Source organism: Pieris rapae, chromosome Z (genome assembly GCF_905147795.1).
Source record: "Pieris rapae chromosome Z, ilPieRapa1.1, whole genome shotgun sequence".
NCBI classification, from domain to species: Eukaryota; Metazoa; Arthropoda; class Insecta; order Lepidoptera; family Pieridae; genus Pieris; species Pieris rapae.
Genome location: NC_059534.1, coordinates 10957386 through 10970674, shown reverse-complemented (window position 1 = coordinate 10970674; position 13289 = coordinate 10957386). Strand labels below are relative to the sequence as shown.

The window sequence follows — 13289 nt, the reverse complement described above, 5'->3', positions numbered from 1 at the left end:
TTTTTTTTTTCCCTTTCTTGGCCTGCACGGTTTGTGCGTCAGCCATGTACAAAAGTTAGGAAGTGCATTATTAGGTTTATTGGATAGGAAATTAGTACGGAATTTGGAAAAGGATCAGATAAATTTTATTATAAGTACGTATATACATAAAACATAGGTTATAATTTTATATTGTTATGAAAAATGAAACTGGCTAAAATGTTATATACATCAATATTTATATTAGATAAAAGGACAGAAATAGAAGTAGGAAAAGGAATATTTATGGATAAAAGCGAGGAAATAAAAGCGGAACGGTCATGTCTATTACAGGCAAAAAATATATGATTAAAACCCCCAACGTCATTGCCACACTCAAATGTGTCGTCAGGCAAAAGGTTTAAGCCTTGCCAAATGCAAGGGTATGCATGCATGGCCCAGCCTCATACGTATAAGGGTCGAAGTAATATCTTTACCAAGCGTCAAAGTAGAAGTGGAAGGGTGAGGTATATATATATTTACAATAAAAATATTATTTACACTAGCAGCAATAATAGAAAATTTATCACTGTGATTAGGGATGGGTATGTGAACAAAGGGCACACCTCCTCTAAGAATTAGTGCAACTCCACCATACCCATCTGTTCTGTCTTCTCTAAGACAGATATGTCCTTGAATTCTAAAATTGAAACCGGGACGAAGCCATCTTCAGTCTCTTGAAGAGAGACGGCAAATGGTTTGTGATTATTTCATAAAAAAATTAGGTCACTTTTTTTACTATTAATGCTCCGGCAATTCCATTGAATCACCAGAGACTGGTTTTGTGGATGGTCTTGACTGTCCATTAGTTAAAAAAACTTTTTGTAGAAGGGGCATCGTTGGACGGTATTTTAATTATGTCAGATTGTGAAAGGTACTGTATTATAGAAATGATGAGATCCTTTGTTATTATTTCTGACAAATCATTATAGTTGTTGAGACAACCTGTAGAAAAGGAAGGAATGTTGCTGTAATCTTGGATAAGCTCTGCATGCGTTTTTTGATCATATCCCTTACTTACATTTTTAGGACGAGCTTTGGGTTTCATGAATACTGTTTTTCTAAATGACTGTGTGGAAGACTTAGTAGGGCTTGTTAAATTATAGGGACTGGAATAAGAAATATTCGGACCAGAATGGGCCGATGACGCAGAAGCAACAACATCTGCATAAGATTTAGAAATTGGTGGATGGACTTTACTGGCTTCTGAATATGATATTGACTTTTTAGCCATTGTTTCTTTAATAGCTTTTTGCCTAGCATACTCTGGGCACTTTTTATCCGTTGCAAAATGAGAACCAGAGCATAAGATACACACAGCATCATCCCTTTCAGTCTTGCAACTAATACTTGAATGATTGTCACCACATTTGTAACACCTTGGAGTGCCTCTGCATTGCATTTTGGTGTGACCAAAACGGCAGCAATTGAAACATTGCAGTGTGGGGTAAATATAAAGGTCTACAGGTAGGGAGTTGTAACATATAAAGACCTTGGGAGGTAAGATCTTCCCATCAAAGGTTAAGACTACAGTCTCAGTTGGAATGAACTTGGAATTCTCTCCTTCAAAGATCTTCCTGTTTAACCTCCGAACTTTCAAAAGACTTCCACAATTCTGCGGAAGCTCAATGTTTTCTAAAATTTCTTTTTCATCCCAGTCACACGGAACACCTCTCACAATTCCCATGCGGGTGATTGTGAAAGCCGGAATAAAGGCTTTGTATTTATTTGTGTTGAGAGATTTATGATTTAAAAATAAGTTAGCATCTTGAAATGTCTCAAATTGCAATGACAACATATTCCTCCCTATTTTGTTTATACTTCCCTCTACAATGCTTTTAACAAAATATTTTTTTTGGAAAAATCCAAATTGTATGGGGTAAACAGATCCGGTTTGATTTGTTTCCATGATTTTTTTGACTTGGACAACATAAGGCGCAGGGTCTGACGCCTGGTAAAGCGACCTAGCGACGCGAGGATTAATTGAAATATTGTTAGAGTGAGCAGCCTCATTTGGGGGTATTTCTGTTGTTTTAATATCAGACTCGATGACTTTAGGAGTTATATTGTCTTTTAAATCATTAGGGAAATTTTGGGAACTTTTTCTCTTTTTTTCATTTCTAACAGATACTCTTTTTCTTTTAACAGACTTCGTGCTATCCGAACAGTCTGTATGGAACGTATGTATCTGTAATGGAACCTTCCGTTTCCATTCCCGACGCATCGATTGTGACTACATGAGACACCTGGAGGGATGTCCCTCCAGGGTCTTCGGGCTCCATCATGGACGACAAGAGAAAAATTCTTATCTACATATAATAAAATAAAATAACTTACCAGGCTTATAAGACAAACTAAAAATATAAATAATCAACAATAACTACTACTATATACACCTTACAACTTATTATATTAATTTAATTTTCAAAAGTTAAGCCAAAAAAAAGACGCCCGCCTATTTTACACTTCCCGCGCTTTTCCCACAATCGCTTTTAGCTATAATATTCATCGTCAAAGTGACAGATGACAGTAATGCAAGTGTTCTTTTTAAACGGTTTTTTTAAATTCATTAGAGGACCACAGAAACAACACCTTCAGCTAAAATATAGAATATAAAAGACAAATCACGATTGTGTTTGGTCCATTCTCCTACAAGTGGAGAGAGACCAAAAGATCTTCAATCAGCGGATCAACGAGTTCCTTCCGTGCTCCCGTTGGGTAGGGGATGTTTGATCGAGTGGGCGACTTTCAGCATCCCCAACTCCAGAATATCACGCCGTGGCATTCCAGGCTCAAGATGACCTCCAGATAGCCTAAAATACTCGCGTGAGTTATTCTCTGCGGGTACTGGAGGCTAACAACATCGGACTCGAGACCAGGGCAGAAATCGAAGTTTCGACCGCTGGGCCTTCGTGGAGTTTCACCTGGCGTGGCTTGACCGCGAGCCACTTGATACCTCCAGACACGATTTCAAGAACGAGTCGAGTGTGCAATGAGATCACCGTAAGTATGGCCCGTTTACCATAGACTCGGTAAGAAAACTGTCGTGGTATTTGAGGTTTTATAAGTGCTAAATTGCCTTTTTATTATAACTACTGTATAGTTTACTTTTGAATATAAATTAGTTTGACGATAGTGGGTCACACCGATCGCAAAGTGTTTTTTTCGTTTCAAACCCTTTTTTTCGTCCAGACTTTAAGTGGCTCTTATGTAAGAACTAGGAAGCGCGTTATAATAATAATTAACATTGCAACCTCTCATTTACGAAGTCAAAATGTATTGTATAATTTAAAAGCATTACGAACATATTTGTATGCATAAATAGTTCCCGTTACTCTATAATTAATTAAACTATTTGCCTGATTTTAAACAATTTATTAATAAAATTATATTAACATTTTATCAGATTCTAATGGGAAACTTCCTCTTCTCGTCATTTGTAATCTGTACCTAGGTAAACAAATGTCAGTTCTCAAGTTAGTTGAATTGTCATATTGATGTTAAGGTCCTTATTACTTCAGCACCTTCGCGAGAAAGTTTTGTTTTGATAAGTTTCAAAAGTTTGGTTTTATTTAGTTCTCTTGCTGAGCTGGCGCATTTAGTTAGTGATTAATGTGAGTTAAAAATATATTGTGAGTAAATGTGCCATTTAATTGTACTACTGAATGGACTTACATAATATGCAGTAATACAGTATTTTAGAAACATCAGACTTTATTTTAATTTAAATTATTTGGAATTGTTTTTACTTCGCAGCTGCTTTTCAGTGGTAAGTACTTTAAATATTAGTTTATTTAGTCTCCATTTTTAATTTTCTATAGTTACAATCTTAGTTATTAAAATAAATTACCTTTATGAATAAGGGCAACTTAGTTTATTTTATCTTATTAAGATCTTTAATATTTAACGAATAATTATTAAGGGTGATAAATTATCAAAACAAACGAACGTCCTTTTTCTAATTTAAAAATCCTTATATATTGAACAAAACTTGTAGTTGTTATAAATTAATTTGTATTCAAGTACAATTCCATCAGGGAAGCTGTTTTTTCATTTTACAGAAAAGCTTTAATTCTCTGTGTTAGTGATTTTTTTGTGCATAAAGTAGAAGAATAATCTTTTACGTTCAATACAACTCTATTGGTAACATATAATTTTATCTATATATGATATCGAAAAGTAGTTTGTACACATCATATACATTTTTATGGATTTTGTCTGTAGAGTTTTTGTTAAGTATATTCTTAAGCTAAGTTAATCACTCTTTTATCTAAAACAAAAATGGTATGATATAAAAAACCCTTGGCGTTTGCAATAATTTTAACATTAAAATATCAATAAATACATGTCATTTTTTTAAATACGAAAAATTACTCAAAATGGAACATATAATTATTATTTATTTATTAAAATGAAATTGAGGAAGACAACCAAAACCTTTAAAAAAAGTCTGCTTCATCGGCTTCATCATAATTATTGCATCTATACATTAAAATTGACTATTTTAAGATTATATTGTTGTAAAGTAATTCATTATTTGCGAAGGTGTTTTATAAACACAGAAATTATTCTTTTTAATTACTCATAATTTATCGCATTTCATTTCATATAATTTTTTTGTTTTTATTGAGAGGAATGCATTTCCGCACAGAGTGTGGGACTCGCTCTAAAAGCTCTACCCACTAAACCCCCCCCCAATCACGTCACTGTTGGGGTAACTTAGGGTCGCGTAAGCTTTCTACCAAGACACCCCGTGACTGGCTGCTGCAGCAACCATCTTCCATTACATTGACATCAATTGCAATTTCTTGCACCCAACACGTGATTCGCCGCCACGTTCTCGCTTGCACAAATAACACAATGTGGTGCTTCGTCACATCTGATAGATTTGTGTCCCGCTTGTCCGCACCTATAGCACACATTGCTAAGGTCCACTGTGGATGTGCATGACGCCCGTGAATTTCAATTTATATAACATTATATTAATATAAAGTAATAAGTATAAAAATAAAGTTCCACGAGTTTGGATGTCAAATTAACGCCAGATAAACCTTAGGGTACAGTTAGCAACATGTTGCAAAACTATACACTTACGATTAGGTATACAAGGTTTATAACTACTATAAATTTTATGCCAATTATTACTTTGGTTACGCCTCGTAACAAAAAAGCAATTTTTGGACTAATATTAAAATGTTAACTGTACGAGGCAATCGTCAACCCTTTCTGTCCAAAATTTACCAGGGCCCCTACTCTATAACTTCAAATACCCACAGAGATCTTTATCCCAATGATGAGCTCAATTTCGGCGCAATTCCAAGATTGCGACATCAGCGCGCTACGAATGTTGTGAGAACTACAACAAAATTGCAAACACAAAGGTTGGGATCGGTGCGCTCCCTATTGAAAGTTACAGTGTACGGGTGCAGATGTCATGTATATCCAACTTTTAGATGTTTATGCCCTAGATCAATAAGTCCTAACTTCGCAGTTCCGCCGTTTCGTTAGTTCAATAACTATTCAGTAGTATAAAACTACTTTTTCACCCAATGCGCAATTAACTGAAAATGTGGTTTTTAGTTTTGAATAAAATTAAAGAGCTACACATCAGAAGTATAATTCCGATGTTACTAAGAGAATACATATAATAATATACAATAAAAAAAATCTGTTGATTACATATCCTGAGAAATTTATCTGGTTTAATCCAAAGCCAAGTTCTAGTTAAAGAAAAAAACGAAGGTCTTTAATTAAAATAGTTATTGGCTTGCGGTTAACTCGTCTTCCCTCCACTGTGATCCCAGATTAAAATATGATGAGGATTCAGTATGAATACGATATCACTCTCCGCGTGTTTCGTTTCATTTATAGCAGCAACACCAGCACCAGCTTTTTAAAACATTCATTATTCATCCATATATTTTCTAGAATATTTATAGATGTGTGAATGTAATGTAATCGTGTTGCATATTCATATTTATTATAAACATTCATAAATATTATTTTCCATGTGTATCTGATCTTTGACATTATTATCTTAGCTTATTGTTGTTCATGATTAATGCTACATATAATATCGCTCATTCTAATTATTTTTTTTAATAAAATTACATGGAAACTTGTCGATTTTGTGATAGAATTAATATTATTTCGGGGAAACGTAACTATTATTTATTTAAGGGATTATAACCGAACGAGACTCAACAAAAAGAAGCTATCTTGATTGTTGTAATTTGCTCAGATGTAATCATAAATAATTATGAATACAATAAAAAATTCAAGTATGTAAATGTACCGGGTCTGTGGGCAGGAGCAAGTGACTAGGTATTTCTATGACCCTATCGTACTCTGTCCAAAAACAATTAAATATAAACCATAGCCATGAGAAAACTGTAACTCTCGTAGTAATCCCAAATATTGACGTTAGATGTCACAAACTGAGTCAAAGATTACGTAATAATTCGAAATGTTAAAAACGCCGCCGCGAGATGGCGCTTTCAAATTTTTCCTCTAAAATCCTATGTGGAGTAGTCGAGGTTGCCAATCTTTGAATAGCTACAGCGGAATGCAAGCGAGGTAAATGAGACAGCGTCGCAAATATAAAAAAATTCAAAAGAACGAAAAATTACGTAATTTCAATACACACCTTAGTCATAAAAGAGGAAAATAATTATTATAATTGTGCGTTTGGGTATTGGGCTGATATAGGAAATACACAGTAAACATATATTTTAAAAACATAATTTAAAACTAAATATGTAAACTCTTAATTTATATGTAAGACTTTTTATGTAAGATTATTCATCATTTTTATACAAATTTCAAATACACAAAAATAATCGCCTTATTATAGTTCATAATTAAGTTTTAGATAGTAAACTGTAATTATTGGAAGTTTTAGTATTGTTTTTAGATCGAAGTTAATTTTTATTTATTCAATTCAATTTTATGTGTTAACGTGCCATTTAGCTAAGTTTAAGCGTACGCCCGCGACTAATGGGTTTTGATCAGGCTGTTTTGTGTCGGCAACAACATTTATTATCCAAATGAATAGTAAATCATTCATTTTTCAGGCAAAATATTGTTTATTTCCATCTGTCAAAAATAGGTGTCTAGATTGTCTTATGTTATGTAACTTACAATCTTGTACGTGGCGAAAGATATATTCAAATCTTTGCGTTTACTTGTTCCAATAAGATTACTAACGCGTAGACAAATCTCTTCTCATCTCGACTGTTTGGGTAGTGATGTACGGGAAAGGTGCGACTAACGGCCAAACCCAATAACCTATCTCAATCCATTTTTGACCATCTGAGATAGATCTTAAACCAAATATAGATAAAAGTTTGCCAATAATCAATCGATGGGTTATATATATTAGATAGGAGAACGATCGAAATTATTGGGTTTGGGCGTAAGACCCATGTATGGTCGACGCACACCTTTCTATAGTTACGACTCTTTCTCTCAACTCTTTCTATAGCCATAAACTTAGGTATAGCATGTGTCATCTTTTTTACACTTAATGGTTCATGTTCTAAAGATGTGTAGTAAATTTTAGCGAATATTAGCAAAATAAGAATGTTGATTTTTCCTTAGATCAAATGATATGAATATCTGCTTATCTGTGGGACCATCACACTATAACCAGAATTTTCGGTATATATTTATTTTTATATGAATGCGGCTATTACTTTAATTTTGCTGTCACTAAAGTAATATATTGCAGTGAATGTAGTCTGAAATAAAAACAGAACCCTTTCAACCTTTCCCTTTCTCTAACAGTTATGTATTACAAGGTCCGCTTAATATATATATATTAAATTACATACAATATTACAAAATCTTTAAATTTATGTAAGCAAAATGCTACCCATTTAAAAGACGATCCATATCTTAATTATTCCTTAACATTGGTTTAGAAAAAACAGACGACAATGTTAAGACAAGAATGCAAATAATGTTTTTATATCACAACGTTTTTATATAACCTTTAAACCGTTTCCTATAATAAATATATAAATTTATTATATTCATTGATTTGGAGGGTGTTACTGTTAAGGGTTTTGTATAGAAATTCTGAAAAATCGAACAAGTCACAAGATCGACAGAGAGAGACAATCGAACAGAAGGTTCAAAAATAATTTCAATGGCCTGCCTAAATGGTGACACCAAGCGGGATCGAATTTGCGGCATTTAGTTAATAACTGGTGGAAATTTTATATGGTGGAAGTTGGACGTCGCCATCATAATGGCCGCCGTACATGGCTAAAATCGCTGTTAGTGGACCCATTTTCAAGTCGTCTTCAATTCCTTCAGACAGCATATCGGCAGATGTACCGGTCTCCGTCTTCTACTCTTTCTCCACGAAAGAGTTGACAGACTGCCGAAGTGGTGGCAGATAGAGAGGGGTCGGGGCTTATACTCAGCTACTTGGGGCGATGAGAGAAAGCAGTATGCCCTTCTATTTTTGAATTCTTTTATTCAAATTACAAAATTTGACTATAAAAATTGAAACATGAAGTCGGGAATATAGTAAAAATATGCAATCTGAAACTTGCCACACAACCAGCGGCCTCTCCCAACGGTAAGAGGATCGAATTGGTGTTAATTACAGAACAACCGATTTGATCTAGGCTTGAGTTTTGGAATGGTATTTAATCTGAATCTGTAATGAATCGACAGAATGGACGTGGGACATGTTATTTTCAGCCATTCGCTTTCTAAAATTTCAGACTTATTACATTTTCTATACTTTGCAAATATGTTTTTTTTTTGTTAGTTATATTGCCTTTAGCCTACAACTAGCATCGTAACATAATGAAATTACAGAGAGCACAAAGCGTTTGACGGAAAATTTTAACTTTTCACATGTATTGCAATTACAATTTTAATATTGTTCTAAAGCTCCAACTCGCGGGCTGTGTGAAGCCCTGCGTACCTTTGCCCTTAACATAAGGAATCCGGTGAGAGCTTCCAACTTAGAACGTATTTGAACGCATGTTTACATAAATGTAATTGCCATCGCGAAATCCTATTCTACGTCGGGAATTTGATTTGTTTTCCTATTTGATCGTGTATATGGCACGAAACTATAAGCTTCCTATATTGCGGCTCAGCGCACCGCACACCCTGGATATCAGCGAGGTAAAGTCATTTGATTAAGTGATCAGAAGAGTTTCCAAAAAAGATATAACAAATATCCATTTCGTTTGCGTTCTTATTTCTTTTAGAGGATGTGGCCTTTTCATATGTATAAACATAATATATATACCATTTCGATATGCATTGATGCAATGGGAAAATATTTATGTAAACATTTATTATTTCCATGAATCTCGTTTTGCAATTCACGAGTTGCTCGAAACGGTCGGTCGATTGCGACATCGATTAACTCGGCTAGGGGTTAGTGGACACACCGGTTTCATTATCGCGGCCTTAGCGGCAGTTCTTCGATCTGGATTGGGCTTCCCAGTTATCATCGTTCAATAATTCGACAAGCCTATGTGTCTGGTGACTCTATATAATCTCAGTCAATCGCTGTCATAGACGGGGTTCTAATTGAAGCCGGAGCGTATGATTGCTCTGAGGACGAAGTTAGTGAAGACGACGTGGTGAGCAATTTCTTATTTTACTTCTAGCCTTTTGAGCCTATGAAAGTAGTGAGATTCCAGCGCCTTAAAGCTTTTCTATATTTGCTACCATGTGCATTTATCATGTGCCTTATAAATTTCCTGTTAGAACTAGTTGGATTCGAGTCTTGCAATCAGCAATCCAAAGAAAGACGTGACGTCCCAGCTCATGTGTCATACTTTATGAGGTTTCATAATTTTTGCATTTCTTTTCAATGTAAAACGGCTAAAATGAATAAATAATTGTTTCTGAAAATCACTTTATGAATGTGTCAATAAACAGATGTTGACTGTCTAATTGGCCACTCCATCGATAGGAAATGAGGTCAACGTTTAATGTGCAGTTAAAGGAAATGTTGATATATTGCATCGTACCAAAATCGATATCGCTTAATATTTTATAGCTAGGTGGATACTTTCTTCTATTATATTACCTAATGTCCGATAGCACGAACAATATGTTTACTTTTATAACTAAATTATTCCTATAGCCATATGTAATAATTAAATACCAATTTTAGACTACATACTTCAAAAGGCCATGCAAGAGCTCGTAATCTATGCGATTATGTGCTTTTGTTTTTGCAAGACATACTAAATATGGAATGTTTGAAATATCATAGGACCCTAAATCTAACAAAGGGAAGTTTACCGTTTGCAAGTGCAGTGGGTGATCTGAGGGTTGGGTGAATAGGGGGCGGCGTCACGTTTCTATTAAACAACTTTACATATGCGATCCCCCCTCCATGATTGCTACTCAATTAGATCTCACTGAGCGACAGAAATTCTCCCTTGACGGCGTTTTGTTCCCACGTAATGACATTCTGGTTACCGCATCCTGTTCAGAACACTACTCTGGTGTGTTAATTTCATTTGCAACAGTCAAACATTTTCAACCAACATTCAATAGCCCCTCCATATTTCTATTAAGCCGAGAGATAGTGACACAAACTAGTGGGTCATTTGTACCAGTATAGCGGTTCTTCAGGGGTCTTATTACAAAATGAAATAAATAAATTATGGTCACAGCGCTGGTATCGGCGGCCCAAGCGCGTGGGTGTTAGTCGAACTCGTCAGATTCGTCGGACTCGTCTGCAATTTTATACACAGATACACGAATTAAATACTCAGTCAAACTTAAAAAGCTTAGAATTCATGTATGTATATCATAAATATATAGGAGTCATACTTAGGCCGTCTCGACTAAAATAACGGGATAAATCTGATTTATTTGATATCTGAAAAAGTAGAAATTTTAATTGATAATATCCGCTGTTTTTAATCTTCTGTAAACCGATAGATGATTGGAATGCAAACGTCAACTTTATAAAGCGGCCGAGCTCTGAAAATTGTAACAGTTTTCTAGATCTAAAACGTTCTAAGCGAACACAGTAATTAGAACCTGTCGCCTACAGACATGTTGAAATCGTAAGATTTTATAAAGTTCAACCAAAACGCAAATTCATTTTCCAGATAATTTAAATATTGCGAATTGAATACTATTAAATATCGGATTATATGTTACACATTTGGTATTAAGAGCTACTATTATGTAAAAAGCCACACCGAAAAAGGAATCTTCAAAAATACAATGAGCTCACGTTTCTTAGAAAAAGGAAAGATGTGGGATAGTATTTATAAATAGGCAACAATTGTGTGCTAATTTTTGGCTATCGGTAAATCGACTTAGATAAAAAATATGAATATGTTTGCTATTCGTATAATGCAGGCAAATTGTATGTATGAAAAATATTCGAAGAAAATAAAAACTTTACTTTCTCTATTAGTTTAGACACAGACGTAGACATAGACAACATTTATTATTATTAACAAAACACACACAGATACATAGTAGAGTAATAAAACTTTTTTTTTAAGAACAAGGTATGTTTTAATTATGTAATTCATTTTTCCGGATATGTTTATTTTATAATAGGGGGGCAAACGAGCCTGCGGGACTCCTAAAAAGGGCAGTCATGGCAGCCCATAGACACCCATTTTTAGTGCGTGCGTTACCGGCCTTTTAGGGAGTACACTCGAATTTTGAAGAGTTGGAGGTCGCATCACTCAGGGAAGACCCCCACCGGAAGTCGATTCCACAGTTCGCTAGTTCGCAAAAGAAAATGCCTCGTGAATCGGACTGTGGAATATTTCCAGCCATCAAGGTGATGCTGGTGAAATTTAAAATTGTAGAATTTAGAATTCAATTAAATGTACGTTAAATTAATGACCCATAGAGAATTCTAGTTTCTTTAATAATTATGAAACTCCTCCACTGTAATTATAACTCACCAACGACCCGCCCCAATTTGCACCCGTTATAAATATTATACAGTCCCATATTTATAAATAGCTAATAAAAATATCATTCTATACACTTTATACATCTTATATATTTTTCGTATAGCTCTTTTATCATTTATATTTGGTGGGCGTATTAATTATCACAGTTTTCGTTTCCATTATAATATAAATAGAAATAAATATTAGTTAAGGTTGAAACTCATTAACTCGTCGTTAGTGGTTTTTATCGACGAATTGAATTTACGCCAAGCTGATAACGTACATATTAGTTTAATTAAAACTCAGGATGGACTGATTTAGTTTTATAAGTTCTAAAATAACGTGTACGCTTAAAATTATACAAGATGATACGACATCACACATTTTACACAATTACACATCAATTACATTAGAACATAAGCAAGGGAAAATTTCAACAAGCAACCAAAAAATATATAAAAATAAAAATACTAAAACTAAATAGAAACTTAAACCTCATTAAGAGCACGATAACAAAGTTATGGTAAATTAGAAGATTGTTGTAAAATATTTGGCTGGGGTAAAGTGTTTTCGCATTATAGACTATAGTATAAATGAACTTGTAATCAAATCTCTCTGGCTATACTATTTGTATCTGGCTGACTTTGGTATCATTAAAAGTTTAGATTTTAAGATAATTCAAAATTCAAATAAGGAAAATATGTGATTTTTATTTATTTTTCGTACCGTCAAGATTAGTGAATCATTACATTAATACATTTTAAAAATTTACTACAAAAAAGGTAAAATGCAACACAAGCCGCAAAAAATGCGATGTTTATGGACCTTGGTGTCTGTGAGAGTAGCACAAATTTGGTTTAAGCGTTTTCAATACGGAAATGTTTATGTCAAAGATGCACATCGCTCTGGTCGCCCTATTACGAATAAAATGGATGGCATTTTTGGCATCCATTTTATCCTTATGGAATTGACCACCGCAGTTTTGGCGCATTTGAAAACTGGGTACACAAAAATGTTTGATATCTGGGTACCTCACGAGCTTACTGAAAGTAACCAAGTGAACAGTGTACTCGGTCGTGTGTGTGTGTGTCGTCTTCTGACTTGAGTTGTCCCTTATAACTAAGGTCGTTTCAAATCACTGATAGACTTTTCTTATGTGCGCATTTAGCACTGGCATGGTGGCACTACAAGCCCTGGTCTCTTGTACAAACAATTATTGTTTAGTTGACATGTCTTAGTTTAGTCGTTAGTATAAGTTCTTAAATTAAGGTTGTAGTATTTTTTTATTTTTTATGTCCCCTTTCAGAGCAAAATTTTATATTTTTCCATTTCTTTTTGTCTTGATCACCATTCATC

At 34.3% G+C, this 13289-nt stretch overlaps 1 protein-coding gene and 1 long non-coding RNA gene across 5 annotated transcripts in view; both read left to right on the top strand.

Moving 5' to 3' along the window:
• The first annotated feature begins 8 nt into the window (after window positions 1-8).
• LOC123690602 lies at window positions 9-2192 on the top strand. Its single transcript, XR_006751212.1, has 3 exons — window positions 9-134; window positions 227-485; window positions 2167-2192. It is a non-coding gene; the product is annotated as an uncharacterized LOC123690602 (long non-coding RNA).
• A 1331-nt stretch (window positions 2193-3523) lies between these two features.
• LOC110997566 (tetratricopeptide repeat protein 39A) overlaps window positions 3524-13289 on the top strand; it is a 60322-nt gene continuing 50556 nt past the window's right edge. For 3 of the 4 annotated variants that reach the window (XM_022265795.2, XM_045634095.1, XM_045634092.1), the window contains exon 1: window positions 3524-3787. The gene's annotated coding sequence lies outside the window, so the exon portion shown is untranslated. The remainder of the gene's footprint in view (window positions 3788-13289) is intronic. The other variant, XM_045634094.1, reaches the window with a different exon arrangement.